Source organism: Sus scrofa, chromosome 8 (assembly GCF_054392235.1).
Source record: "Sus scrofa isolate SSC_HxYL_T2T_F1_AM1 chromosome 8, Sscrofa_HxYL_maternal_Yorkshire_Landrace_v2.0, whole genome shotgun sequence".
Taxonomy (NCBI): domain Eukaryota; kingdom Metazoa; phylum Chordata; class Mammalia; order Artiodactyla; family Suidae; genus Sus; species Sus scrofa.
The window spans coordinates 72,235,544-72,250,346 of record NC_139390.1 but is presented as its reverse complement, the minus strand read 5'-3'; the positions used below and the strand labels follow the sequence as shown (position 1 = coordinate 72,250,346).

At 38.7% G+C, this 14,803-nt stretch overlaps 1 long non-coding RNA gene across 1 annotated transcript in view; it reads right to left on the bottom strand.

Annotated features, from left to right (window-relative positions):
* The window catches only part of LOC146400834 (uncharacterized), a 421,507-nt gene that overhangs the window by 19,723 nt on the left and 386,981 nt on the right, over positions 1 to 14,803 (bottom strand). The window lies entirely within an intron of this gene.

Genomic DNA, 14,803 nt, shown 5'->3' with positions numbered 1-14,803 from the left:
TTGGACAGGAAGAAATAAAACTATCTCTATTTGCAGGTAATGTGATATTATATATAGGAAACTATAAAGACTTCAATAAAAATAGAGGTATTAAGGAAAACAGTAAGTTTGTAGTGTACGTCAATACTTAAAATTCAGTTGCATATCTATGCACTAACATTGATGATCAGAAAGAGAAATTAAGAAAGCAATTCCAGGAGTTCCCTTTGTAACTCAGCAATAACGAATCCAACTAGTATCCATGAGAATGCGGGTTTGATCCCTGGCCCTGCTTAGTGGGTTGAGGACTGGGCATTGCTGTGAGCTGTGGTGCAGATTATGGACACAGCTTGGATCTGGTATTGCTGTGGCTGTGGCATGGGCCTGCGGCTGTAGCTCTTATTTGATCCCTAGCCTGGGAACTTCCATATGTCATGGGCGTAGCTCTAAAAAAAAAAAAAAACTAACTAAACAAACAAACAAAAAAAAACCAAAAAACAAAATGAAAGAAAAAAAGAAAGCAATTCTATTTATAACTGCATCCAAAAAGATAAAATACTTAAGAATACATTAACTAAGGAAGTGAAAGAATTGTACACTGAAAACTATAAGACACTTATGTAAGAAACTGAACACAAATAAATAGAAAAATGTTTCATCCTCATGGACTGGAAAAATTCTGTTAAAATGTCTCTATTAACCAAAGCTATCTATAGACCCAATACAATCTTATCACAATTCCAATGGAATTTTACACAAAAATGGAACAACTAATCCTAAAATTGGTATAGCATTACATAAGACCTCACATAGTGAAGACAATCTTGAGAAAGAAGTATAAAGTTGGAGGCATCATACTTCACGTACTTCATGATTTCAAACCATACAAAACTACAAAGTAATTAAAACATCACAGGAAGGGCATAAAAAAGACATATAGATCAATGAAACAGAATAGAGAGTGAGAAACAAATCCACACATGTACAATTAATTAATTTACAACAAAGAAGACAAGAAAATACAATGAGGAAAAGACAGTCTCTTCAATAAATGGTGTTAGGAAAACTGGAAAGCTATATGCAAAGCAAGGAAACTGGACCACTATCATACAACAAACAAAAATGGACTCTAATGGGTTAAAGAATTGAATATTAGAGCTGAAACCATAAATCATAGAGAAGAAAACATAGTGGGGGAGCTTCTTGACATTGCCTTTAACAATGATTTTTTTGATGAGGCATGACAAGAAAGGGAACAAAAGCAATAATAAAAAAGTGTGACTAAACAAACTAAAAAGCTTCTGCATAGCCAAGGATACCATCAACAGAAAGAAAAGGCAGCCCAGAGAATGTGAGAAAGTGTTTGCTAACTGTATGTCCTATTAGGGGTTAAAGCCCAAATATATGAAGAACTCATTTAATTCAATAGCAAAATAGCAAATAACCCAATTCAAATACTGGGTAGAGAACTGAAGAGGTATTTTTTAAATTAAGTCATATGCATGTCTAACTGTTATTAAAAGGTGCACAACATCAGTAAGTATCTGGGAAATGAAAAAAATAAAATAAAATACAAATAGTAACTATACGGCGCAATGAATGTAAGCTAAACTTGTAATCACTTTGAATCTATACACATCTCAAATTATTATACAGTACACCTTGTTTTTTGAGGTCCTACTGGGATTCTAGCATACCTTAAACTAATACATTGTTATATGCCAATATGTCTAAGTAAACTGGAAAATAAATTTTAAAAACTAGAGACTAGAAAAGGAAGAAGAACAAACTAAATTCAAAGCTAGAAGAAAGGAGGAAATAATAAAGAATAGAGCTGAGATACCAAAAATAGGGAGTAAAAGAAATAAAGCAAAGGAACAAAACCAAAATTTGGTTCTTTGAGAGATATTTGTTTTTTAAAAAATATAATAAAATTAAGCTAGCTAGATGAACACACCAAAAAAGAGAAGAATCATGTTTCTAAAGTCAGAAATGAGATTGTAGACATTATTACCAATCTTAGACAAATAAAAAGGATTGTAAGAAAATACTAACAGCAATTGTATGCCAACAAATGTGATAATAAGAGGAAATGGCTGAAATCACTAGAGGGACATGGATTAAGAAATATACTAGGAGTTCCTGTTGTGGCTCATCAGTTAAAAAAATCCAACCAGGAACTATGAGGTTGCAGGTTTGATTGCTGGCCTCTCTCAGTGGGTTAAGGATCCCGTGTTGCCGTGAGCTGTGTGTAGGTTGCAGACATGCCTCTGATCCCATATTGCTGTGGCTCTTGTATAGGCCGGTGGCTATAGCTCCGATAGCCTGGGAACCTCCACATGCCGTGGGTGTGGCCCTAGAAAAGACAAAAAAAAAGACCAAAAAAAAAAAAAAAAGGATACTAAAAGGAGACAGAAAATAAGTATAAACCAACAATAAGAAAAAAGAGATTGCTTTAGTAATCAGAAATCCACCCACATGTGTCTTAGCAAGTCGTGGTTTTCTCTGAATAGATACCCAGGAGGGGGATTGCTGGATCAAATGGTAGTTCTATGTTTAGTTTTCTGAGGAATCTCCATACTGCTTTCCACAGTGGTTGCACCAATTTACAATCCCACCAACAGTGTACTAGTGTTCCTTTTTCTCCACACCCTCTCCAGCACTTATTGTTTGTAGACTTTTTGATGATGGCCATTCTGGCTGGTGTAAGGTGGTATCTCAGAATGGTTTTGATTTGCATCTCTCTAATAATGAGTGATGTTAAACATCTTTTCATGTGTTTCTTGGCCATCTGTATGTCTTCTTTGGAGAACTGACTGTTTAGATCTTCTGCCCATTTCTAGATAGGCTTGTTTGTTTTTTTGGTATGGAGCTGCAGAAGGTGTTTATAAATTTTGGAGGTTAATCCCTTGTCAGTTGATTCATTTGCAAAGATTTTCTCCCATTCTGTGGGTTGTCTTTTTGTGTTGTTTAGGGTTTCCTTTGCTGTGCAGAAACTTTGAAGTTTGAGTAGGTCCCATTTGTTTATTTTTGTTTTTATTGTCAATACTCTGATAGGTGGATCTGAGAAGATGTTGCTGTCGTTTATGTCAGAGAGCGTTTGGCCTATGTTTTCCTCTAGGAGTTTGATAGTGTCTGGTCTTATATCTAGGTGTTGAATCCATTTGGAGTTTATTTTTGTGTATGGTGTTAGGGAGTGTTCTAATTTCATTCTTTTCCATGTGGCTGTCCAGTTTTCCCAGCACCACTTATTGAACAAGCTGTCCTTTCTCCATTGTATATTCTTGCCTCCTTTGTCATAGGTTAGTTGGCTGTAGGTGTGTGGGTTTAATTCTGGGCTTTTTTTCTTTTTGTCTTTTTTTTTGCTATTTCTTGGGCTGCTTCTGCAGCATATGGAGGTTCCCAGGCTAGGGGTCGAATCGGAGCTGTAGCCGCCGGCCTACACCAGAGCCACAGCAACGCGGGATCCGAGCCGCGTCTGCAACCTACACCACAGCTCACAGCAACCCCGGATCGTTAACCCACTGAGCAAGAGCAGGGACCGAACCCGCAACCTCATGGTTCCTAGTCAGATTCGTTAACCACTGCACCACACGGGAATTCCTAATTCTGGGCTTTCTATCCTGTTCCACTGATCTCTATTTCTATCTTGTGCCAGTACCATGCGGTTTTGATGACTGTTGCTTTGTAGTATAGTCTGAAGTCGGGGAGCCTGATTCCTCCAGCTCCATTTCTCTTTTTCAGGATGTCTTTGGCTATTCTGGGTCTTTTGTGCTTCCAAACAAACCTTAAAATATTTTGTTCGAGTTCTGTGAAAAATGTCCTTGGTAATTTGATAGGGATTGCATTGAATCTGTAGATTGCCTTAGGTCGTATAGTCGTTTTGATAATATTAACTCTTCCAATCCACGAGCATGGTATATCTTTCCATCTATTTGCATCATCTTCGATTTCTTTCATCAGTGGCTTGTAGTTTTCAGAGTACAGGTCTTTTGTTTCTTTAGGTAGGTTTACTCCTAGGTATTTTATTCTTTTGGATGCAATGGTAAATGGGATTGCCTCCCTCATTTCCTTTTCTGCTCTTTTAGTATATAGAAATGCCATCAATTTCTGTGTATTGATTTTGTATCCTACGACTTTGCCAAATTCGTGGATGAGCTCTAACAGTTTTCTGGTAGAGCCTTGAGGATTCTCTAGGTATAGTATCATGTCAGGGATAGTTTTGCTTCTTCCTTTCCAATTTGGATTCCTTTTATTTCTTTTACTTCTCTGATTGCTGTGGCTAGGACTTCCAGAACTATGTTGAAGAGTAGTGGCAAGAGGGGACATCCTTGTCTTGTTCCTGATCTCAGTGGGAATTCTTTCAGCTTTTCCCCATTGAGAATGATGTTTGCTGTGGGTTTGTCGTATATGGCCTTTATCATGTTGAGGTAGGTTCTTGTTGTGGCCACTTTCTGAAGGGTATTTATCAGAAGTGGGTGTTGGATTTTGTCAAAGGCTTTTTCCACGTCTATTGAGAGGATCATATGGTGTTTATTCTTCAGTTTGTTAATGTGGTGTATCACACTGATGGATTTGTGGATACTGAAGAACCCTTGCATCCCTGGGATAAATCCCACTTGATCATGATGTACAATCCTTTTAATGTATTGTTGGATGAGGTTTGCTAGTATTTTGCTGAGGATTTTTGCATCGATGTTCATCAGTGAAATTGGCCTGTAGTTTTCTTTTTTTGTGGAGTCTTTGTGTGGTTTTGGTACCAGGGTGATGGTGGCCTCACAGAATGAGTTTGGGAGTATCCCTTCCTCTGCAATTTTTTGAAATAGTTTCAGAAGGAGAGGTGTTAGCTCTTCTCTGAATGTTTGATAGAATTCGCCTGTGAAGCCATCTGGTCCTGGACCTTTGTTTGTTGGAAGTTTTTTAATCACAGTTTCAATTTCAGTTCTTGTGATGGGTCCATTCATCTTTTCTATTTCATCTTGGTTTAGTCTTGGAAGATTGTATTTTTCTAAGAATTTGTCCACTTCTTCTAGGTTTTCCATTTTATTGGCATATAGTTGCATATAGTAGTCTCTTAGGATCCTTTGTATTTCTGTGATGTCGTTGTTAATTCTCCTTTTTCATGTCTAATTATATTGATTTAAGTCCTCTCTCTTTTTTTTCTTGTAAGTCTGGCTAGGGGTTTATCACTTTTGTTGATCTTTTCAAAGAACCAGCTTTTTGTTTCATTGATCTTTTCTATGGTTTTCTTTGTTTTCTATTTCATTGATTTCTGCTCTGATCCTCAAGATTTCTTTCCTTCTACTAACTTTAAGTCTTGTCTGTTCTTCTCTCTCAAGCTGCTTTAGATATAAAGTTAGCTTGTTTATTTGAGCTTTTTCTTGTTTCCTGAGGTGGGCTTGTATTTCTTTAAACTTTCATCTTAGAATGGCTTTTGTTGCATTCCATAGGTTTTGGAGTGTCGTATCTTTGTTGTCATTTGCTGCCAGGTATTTTTTAATTTCCTCTTTGATTTCTTCAGTGATACATTGGTTGTTTAGTAGCATGTTGTTTAGTCCCCACGTGTTTGTGTTTTTTGCAGTTTTTTTCTTGTTGTTGATTTCCAGTCGTACAGCATTGTGGTCGGAAAAGATGCTTGATACGATTTCAATTCTTAAAGTTACCAAGGTTGGATTTGTAGCCCAGGATATGATCAATCTTAGAGAATGTTCCATGTGCACTTGAGAAGAATGTGTATTCTGTTGCTTTTGGATGGAATGTCCTATAAATATCTATTAAGTCCATCTGTTCTAATGCTTCATTCAGGGCCTGTGTTTCCTTATTGATTTTCTGTCTGGTTGATCTGTTCATTTCTATAAGTGGGGTGTTAAAGTACACCACTATGATTGTGTTATTGTCGATTTCTCCTTTTAAGGTTGTTAGCAGTTGCCTTATGTATTGTGGTGAACCTGTGTTGGGTGCGTAGATATTTAAAATTGTTATATCTTCTTCTTGGATTGATCCTTTGATCATTATGTAATGTCCTTCCTTGTATCTTAAGATATTCTTCATTTTAAAGTCTATTTTGTCTGATATGAGTATTGCTATTCCAGCTTTCTTTTGATCCCCGTTTGCATGAAATATTCTCTTCCATCCTCTCACTTTCAATTTGTATGTGTCCCTAGAAGTGAAGTGGGTCTCTTGAAGACAGCATATTATGGGTCTTGTTTTTGTATCCATTCAGTAAGTCTATATCTTTTGGTTGGGCGTTTAGTCCATTCACATTTAAGGTAATTATTTATATGTATGTTCTTATTGCCATTTTGTTAATTACTTTGGATTTGTTATTGCTGCTCTTTTTTTTTTCCTTCTTCTCTTGTTCTTTTCTGCCTAGAGAAGTTCCTTTAATATTTGTTGTAAGGCTGGTTTAGTGTTGCTGAATTCTCTCAGCTTTTGCTTATCTGTGAAGATTTTGATTTCTCCTTCAAATCTGAATGAAAGCCTTGCTGGGTAGAGTAATCTTGGTTGGAGGTTTTTTCCTTTCATCACATTAAGTATATCATGCCACTCCCTTTTAGCCTGCAGAGTTTCTGTTGAAAAATCTGCTGATAACCTTATTGGGGTTCCCTTGAATGTATTTGTTTCTTTTTCCTAGCTGCTCTCGAGATTTTCTCTTTGTCTTTAATTTTGGTCAGTTTGATTAGTATGTGTCTCAGGGTCTCCTCCTTCGGTTTATTTTATATGGTACTTGTGCTTCCTGGATTTGAGTGAGTGATTCCTTCCCTGTGTTAGGGAAGTTTTAGGCTATTATCTCTTGGAAGACTTTTTCTGGCTCCTTCTCTCTCTCTTCTCCTTCTGGCACCCCTATGATATGGATGTTGGTGCGTTTAATGTTGTCCCAGATTTCTCTGAGACTCTCTTCATTTGTTTTCAATCTTTTTTCTCTTTTCTGTTCTGCATCCGTAATTTCTACTAATCTGTCCTCCACCTGGCTTCTTTGTTCTTCTGCCTCCTGTGTTCTGCTGTTAGCTGCTTCTAATGAATTTTTTATTTCAGTTATTGTATTTTGTGTCTCTTCTTGTTGAAGTTTTATATCTTGTATCTCTTTGGTCAGTGTTTCCTGTAAGTTATCCATTTTTGCCTCCTGTTTATTTCCAATGTCTTGCATCATCTTCAGCATCAACAGTCTAAAATCGTTTTCCTGGAGGCTGAGAATCTCCTCCTCACTTAGCTGTTTTTCTGGGGTTTTTCCTTTCTCCCTCATCTGAGTTATAGTCCTCTGTCTTTTCATTTTTATAGGTTTTTGGTGTGGTGATCTTCTTACAGATAATAGAGTTGTACCCTCTCTTACTTCTGGTGTCTGCCCCCCTGTGGCTGAAGTCAGTGTGGGGGCTTGCTGTAGGCTTCCTGACGGGAGGGGCTGATGCCTGCCCACTGGTAGGTGGAGATGATTCTAATCCCTCTTGTGGGTGGGGCTTAGTCTCTGGATGGGATTAGAGGCAGCTCTGTACCTGAGGGGTCTTTAGGTAGCCTGTTTACTGAGGGGTGGGGGTGTGATCCCACCTGGGTTGTTGTTTGCCCTGGGGCTTCTCAGCAGCTGACTGATGGGTGGGGCCAGATTTTCCCTAAATGGCCACCTCCAGAGAAAGGCATACTGCTGAATATTCCCGAGAGCTTTGCTTTCAATGTCCTTCCCTCACAACAAGCCACATTCACCCCTGTTTTCCCAGGATGTCCTCCAAGAACTGCGGTCAGGTTTGACCCAGATTCCCTTGGAGACTTTGCTTTGCCCTGGGACTCAGTGCACGTGAAAGTCTGTGTGCACCTTTTAAGAATGGGGTCTCTGTTTCCCCGAGTCCCATGGAGCTCCTGCACAGAAGCCCCACTGGCCTTCAATGCCAGATGCTCTGGGGCTCTTTCTCTCCATGCCAGATCCCCACACGTGAGAGTCTGATGTGTGGCTCAGAACTCTCACTCCTGTAGTAAGTCTCTGTGAACCAGTTAGTTTCCAGTCTGTGGAGCCTCCCACCCAGGGGGTATGGGGTTGTTTACATCATGAAATCACCCCTCCTACCTCTTGATGTGGCCTTCTATATTTCTTCTGGAGTAGGGTATCTTTTTTAAGATTTCTGGTCCATTTGGGTGAAGAGTGCTCAGTCTTTAGTTGTGAATTTTGTTGTTTTTAGGAGAGAAGTTGAGCTCCAGTCCTTCTATTCCGGCATCTTAATCCCATCTCTCTAGTATTGCTTTTGTCTTTGTAAAAAATTCCAATGGAATTTTGATAAGGTTGCATTGAATCTGTAGGTTACTCTGGTGAGTATGAACATTTTAAGAGTATTATTTCTTCCAATACATGACTGTGAAGTATTTTCTCATTTATCTGTGCCCTTAATAATTTCCTTCATCAATGTCTTATAGTTTTCTGCGTAACAATCTTGCACCTTCTTGGTTAAATATATTCCTAAGTATTTTATTATTTTTGGTGCAATTTTAAATGGGATTGTATTCTTAATTTCTCTCTCAGATAGTTCACTGTTAGAGTATAGAAATGCAACTAAATTTCTTATGCTGATTTTGTATCCAGCAACTTCGCTGAATTCATTTATTAGGTGTAACTTTTTTGATGGAGTTTTTAGGGTTTTCTATATATATTACCATGTCATCTGCAGAGAAAATTTTACTTCCTCCTTTCTAATTTGGGTGCCTTTTCTTTTTCTTGTCTAACTGCTCTAGCTAGTACTGCAATATTATCTTGAACAGAAGTGGCAAGAGAGGGAATCCTTTACTTCTTTTTGATCTTAGAGAAAAATAATTCAAATTTTCAACTTTGAGTATGATGTTAGCTGTGGGCTTGCAATATATCTCCTTTATTATCATGCATATTATGCAGAGATACATTCCATATATATCTACTTTATTGAGAGCTTTTATCATGAAAGGATATTACATTTTAGCAGTTGTTTTTCTCCATTTATTAAAGTAATTCATGATTTTATCCTTCACTCTATTAGTGTGTGTATGCCATTGATTTGTTGAACCAGCCTCATAATCCCAGGGATGATTCCCACTTGTTCATGGTGTAAGATACCAATATTACACCTCTGAATTTTGTTTGCAAGTATTTTTTTGAAGAATTTTGCATTTATTTCCATCAGAGATGTTGGCCTATAATTTTATTTTCTTGTAGTGTCCTTCTCTGATTTTTGGTATACTCAAGACATTAGTTTGGCGTTATCCTTCCTCTTCTATTTTTTGAAACAGTTTGAGAAGGCTTGGTAATAATAAGTCTTTAAATGTGTCATAGAATTTCAGAAGTCATCTGGTCTTAGGCTTTTATTTGTTGGGAGATTTTTCTTAGTAATTCGATTTTATTGTTAGTTACTGGCCTGTTTAGATTTTCCATTAATTCATGATTCAGTCTTTTTCACAGGAGGCATCTATGACCCTTTGTATTTTAGTGGTCTTGGTGGTGATGTCTTTTTATATAATTTTATTGTCTTCTTTTTTTCTTCTACTGACAACTCTGTCAATTTTATTTACCTTTTCACCATCTTAATTTCCTTGATTTTTAAAGGTTTATCTGGTCTCTAGTTCATGTATTTTACATAAATCTTTACTTTCTCCCCATACTATCTTATTCTCTTTTATCTAATCCTTCAGGCTTAAAAGGGGTGATTTGCTTGAGATTTTTTTCTTACTCTAGGCATTTATTACTGTAAACTTCTCTCTTACTAATGTTTGATTCATATTACAGGTTTTGGCACTATTAGTTTTCATTTTTACTTGTCTCAAGATTTTTCTTTATTTTTTCTTTTTCTTTTTTTCTTTTTACAGCTACACCCACAGCATATGGAGGTTCCCAGGCTAGGGGTCTAATTGGAGCTACAGCTGCCAGCCTACACCACAGCTACAGCAACATCAGATGTGAGTCACATCTTCGACCTATACCACAGCTCACAGAAATGACAGATCCTTAACACACTGAGTGAAGCCAGAGATTGAACCTGTAACCTCATTGTTCCTAGTTGGATTCATTTCCACAGCACCATGACAGGAACTCCAAGGGTTTTTTTTGTTTTTTTTTTTTTCTGTCTTTTTGCCTTTTCTAGGACTGCTCCCATAGCATACGGAGGTTCCCAAGCTAGAGGTCTAATTGGAGCTATAGCTGCTGGCCTACGCCAGAGCCACAGCAATATGGGATCCAAGCCACGCCTGTGACCTACACCACAGCTCATGGCAACACCGGATCCTTAACCCACTGAGCAAGGCCAGGGATCAAACCCGAAACCTCATAGTTCCTAGTCAGATTCGTTAACCATTGCGCCATGACGGGAACTCCAGGAACTCCAAGATATTTTTGATTTCCGTTTTCGTTTTTTTATACCTCATTGGTTGTTCAAGAGAGTGTTGTTTCATTTGTTTTCATTGTTAAATTTTCTAGCTTTTCCCCTGTTATTTACGTCTACATACCCCTGTATTCAGAAAGATAGTGGTATGATTTTAATCTTTCAAATTTGCAAAGACTTGTTTTGGGAACTTACCACATGGTCTATCCTGGAAAATATCCCATGTACGCTTGAGAAGAATGTGTAACCTGTATTTGTTGGATGAAACGGTTTGTATATGTCTACTTTGGCCCACTTGTGCTAATGTGTAGTTCAATACATTATATTCTTATTGATTTTCTCCCTGGATAAGTTTTCTTTTCTTTTTTTTTTTTTTTTTTTTTTTGTCTTTTTACCATTTTTTGGGCTGTTCCCATGGCATATGGAGGTTTCCAGGCTAGGAGTTGAATCGAAGCTGTAGCCACAGGCCTACTCCAGAGACACAGCAATGCCAGATCCGAGCTGCCTCTGCAACCTACACCACAACTCAAGGCAATGCCGGATCCTTAACCCACTGAGCAAGGCCAGGAATTGAACCCACAACTTTGTGGTTCCTAGTCAGATTCATTAGCCACTGAGCCACAACGGGAACTCCAAGTTTTCTGTTGTTGAAATAAGGGTATCAGAGTCCTCTATTATTGTTGTATTGCTCTCTATTTTTCCTTTCAGATCTGTGATTAATTGTTCAATACATCCAGGTGTTCTTATACTGGGTAGGTATATTTAAAATTGTTATACCTTTTCATACAATGAATCCCTATATTATAACATAAGGACCTTGCTTGTCTCATGTTAGAGCTCTTGACTTAAAGTCTATTTTGTTTGACCTTTGGTGGGTTTTTTTGGTTTCCCTTAGCATGGGGTATCTTTTTTCTTTCCTTCATTTTCAGTGTATGAGTATCCTTAAAACTTCTGTGTTCTAGAATATAGTAGAATACAGAGTTTTTGTTCGTTCAGCTGTTTCCAATCTACTTCACTCAATTTTTTTTGATTGGAGAACTTATTCTCATTAAGTTTAAAGTAATGCTTGATAGGTGCTACCATTTTTAAAATTGATTTCTGATTCTTATAATTTCTTTGTTCTTCTCTTTCTCTCTTGTTGCCTTTGTGAACTCATTTTTTGGGAGGAGGGAGTAACATGCTTTATTCTTTTCTCTTTATCCCTTGCATATTTATTATAAGTTTCCATTTTATTACTACCATGAGGCCTTAACAATACATTTTACAGAAGTTTATTTTAAACTGATAACACCTAGTGCATAAAAAATTCTATATATTTTGTGTAGTTGATGTCTGAATAGGGCCACACGTGCAGCATATGGAAGTCCAAGGCTTGGTTTTGTATTGGAGCTGTAGCTGCTGGCCTACACCACAGCCACAGCAATGCAGGATCCGAGCCGCATCTGCTGTGTACACCACAGCTCATGGCAAAGCCAGATCCTGAACCCACTGAGCAAGACCAGGGATGGAACCATCGTCCTTATGGATACTAGTCAGATTCATTTCCACTGAGCCACGACAGAAACCCCCCTTTTTGACTTTTGAATCTGTACGGTAGTGTTCAAAGTGGTTTATACACCATCATTTCAGTGTATTTTGAGTGTGCTTGTATTTACCAGTGAATTTTATGTTCTTGTATGTTTTCATGAAACTAATTAGCATCCATTTGTTTCAGCTTGAAAGAACTTCATTTAACATTTCCTCTAAGGCAATGCCAGTGGTGATAAATTCCCTCAGCTCTTGTTTTTCTGGGAAAGTCTTTATTCTTCATTTCTGAAAGACAACTTCCTGAGTAAGTTAGTCTTGGTTGACAGTTTTTTCTTTTACCACTTTGAATTTATCATCCACTTTCTTCTGGCCTATAAGATTCTATGGAGAAATATGCTGATGATCTATCTAGGTTTTCTTTCATGTGATGGGTCTTTTTTTCTCTCTCTCTTTTTTGATTTTTCTTTTTTTGGGGGGTGGATGCACCTGCAACATATGCAAGTTCCAGGCTAGGGGTCGAATCAGAGCTACAGCTGCTGGCCTATGTCACAGCCATAGCAATGATGGATCCGAGCTGCATCTGCAACCTACACCACAGCTCTCTGTGACCTACAACACAGCTCATAGCAACACTAGATCTTTAATCCACTGAGTGAGGCCAGGGATCAAACCCACAACTTCATGGATCCTACTTGGGTTTGTTAACCACTAAGCCATGAAGAGAATGCAAGATCTTTTTTTTTCTTGATGCTTTCCAAATTCTCTCTCTGACTTTGATTTCTGAGAGCTTGGTTATAATTTTTCTAAGTGAAAATATCTCTGGGTTGAATATCTCTGGGGATATTTGAACTTCATGTTCTTAGATGGCCACATCTTTCCACAGATATAGGAATTTTTCAGCCATTAACACTCAAATAAGTTTTTGTCCATTAATCTCTCTTTTCTCCTTCTGGGATTCTCATAATATGAATTTTGTTTTCTTGATTGTGCCCCATACTTCACAGAGGCCTTCCTCATTTTTTTTTCATTCTTATTTGTATTTCTTCCTCTGACTGGATATCAAGAAATCTCTCTTCAAGTTTGCAAATTCTATCTTTTGCTTGATTGAGCCTGTTGAAATTGTTGCATTTTTTACCTCATTCATTGCATTCTTCAGATCCAGAATTTCAGTGTAGTTGTTTTTATGATTCTTTCTCATTTTCAACTTCTTGTTTTATTTATGCACTGTTTTTTCCTGATTTCATTGAATTTGCTTTGTCCTCTCACCTCACTGAGCTTCCTTAAAATAATTATTTTGAATTATTTTGTGGTACCTTGTAGGTCTCCATTTCTTTGGGTTCCGTTACTAAAAACTTATGGTATCCCAATGGTGATGTCATGTTTCCTTGTTTTTTTCATCTTTTTGATGGATTTCCTGAGGTCTGTGGAATAGAAGGAGTTGTCACCTTTTCTACCCTTTATGGGCTCAGGTTTTTGAGGAAGGGCTTTCACTGGACATTGGTTTTGAGGGTGCTGGATTACTGGGATGTATTATCTTTGTTCCTAGAGCACATGGTAGCTGTCTTTGCCTCACCATCAGCATAGTTCAATGTTTGGAAAGACTGCAGGGGTCTTCTGTGACTAAGGTTCAGAGGTCCTATTGGTTTCAATGGCAGCTAGGGCTACTAAGGTCCTTGTGAGTGACATCTGTTTGAAACATGCTGCTGAGGTTCTCCTTTTAGGTCCATGACATATAGCTGTAACTGAGGAGATCCCTCTTGGCACTAAGTCCAGAACAATGCCACTCAGATTGGCAATGGAGCAAAAATCTTGGGATCAGGTTCCTGTGGAAATTCTATAATGCCTTTGCCCTGAGGTGCAGGTGCACCTGCTGGAGCAGTGGTGCCTGAAGCTAAGGTACACCATGTGCAGATTTCAGATGGAACTGAAATCTGTGTCTGTGGTTTGCCTCGATGACTTGGGGGATGGGAGCAAGCAATGATGCAGCAGTGATAGAGGCCCTGAGATGACAGGGTGCAACTGTGGCTTAGGCTTGGGGAACAGAGTGCTATAGCAACATAAACTGGAGTAATGGTGGTACAAAGTTCTAACTCCAGTCCCAGGGGAAGTCAAAGAGCAGCAGCAGCATGGTGTCAGTGATGGCCTCTTAAAGCCCATGTTAGGACCCAAAGGGTGGGGTTAAGAGCAGAGCAGTGTGGCCTTGGTAATAGTAGGTCAAAGCCCTGACTTAGGACTCAGGGTGACACCCAGAGTAGCAGCACTGTGGCTCCAATCATGACAGGTAAAAGCTGTGAATTAAGACCAGGGGATGAGCTATGGCACAGCAGCTGTCCAATTTTGGTAACAGCTGGTCAAAGCTACAGCTAGGAATACAAGGTGAGGTCCAAAGGAGTAGCAGCGTGGTCCCAGTGATGACACAGCAAAGCACTTAGGACCTGGGGGCAAGTCACAGACAGCAGCTCCTCCTACATATAACAAGGCACAGAGGCATCCCAATCAGGGGAAGTAAAGCAGAGGATTACTAGGGCCCCAAAGGCCAGTCCTCACCACATGACAGCTTCAGCTTCAGGAAAGACAGAAGCAGGAATGCTGAGCAGCTCTGTTAACTGGAATCAGCATTGGTGAAGACTGTGGAAGTCCTCAGTAGCAAAGGCTGCAAATGTCTATGGTGGTGAGCCTTTCTTGAGTTGTCCTGCTCTCTTTTTCCTCATGGAATGAAATTGCTCCAAGGTGATCCCTGCTGCTGCCAAGTTGCTCTGTACTGCAGGATGGGATGATGGAGGTAAAATCTTTCCCATGCTTTTGTACATGGCTGTCCTCAGTTTTTGCTCTCTGCAGGGGTTCGACTGCTTCTTAACTGCTAGTCCAGAGCATTGCCAGTATAATTTTTATTGCATGGTAGCTATTCATACTGCTTTTCTTGCTTTTGTGGGGTATACAAGTGTTGGGACCTCCTAACCATCCATCTTGTG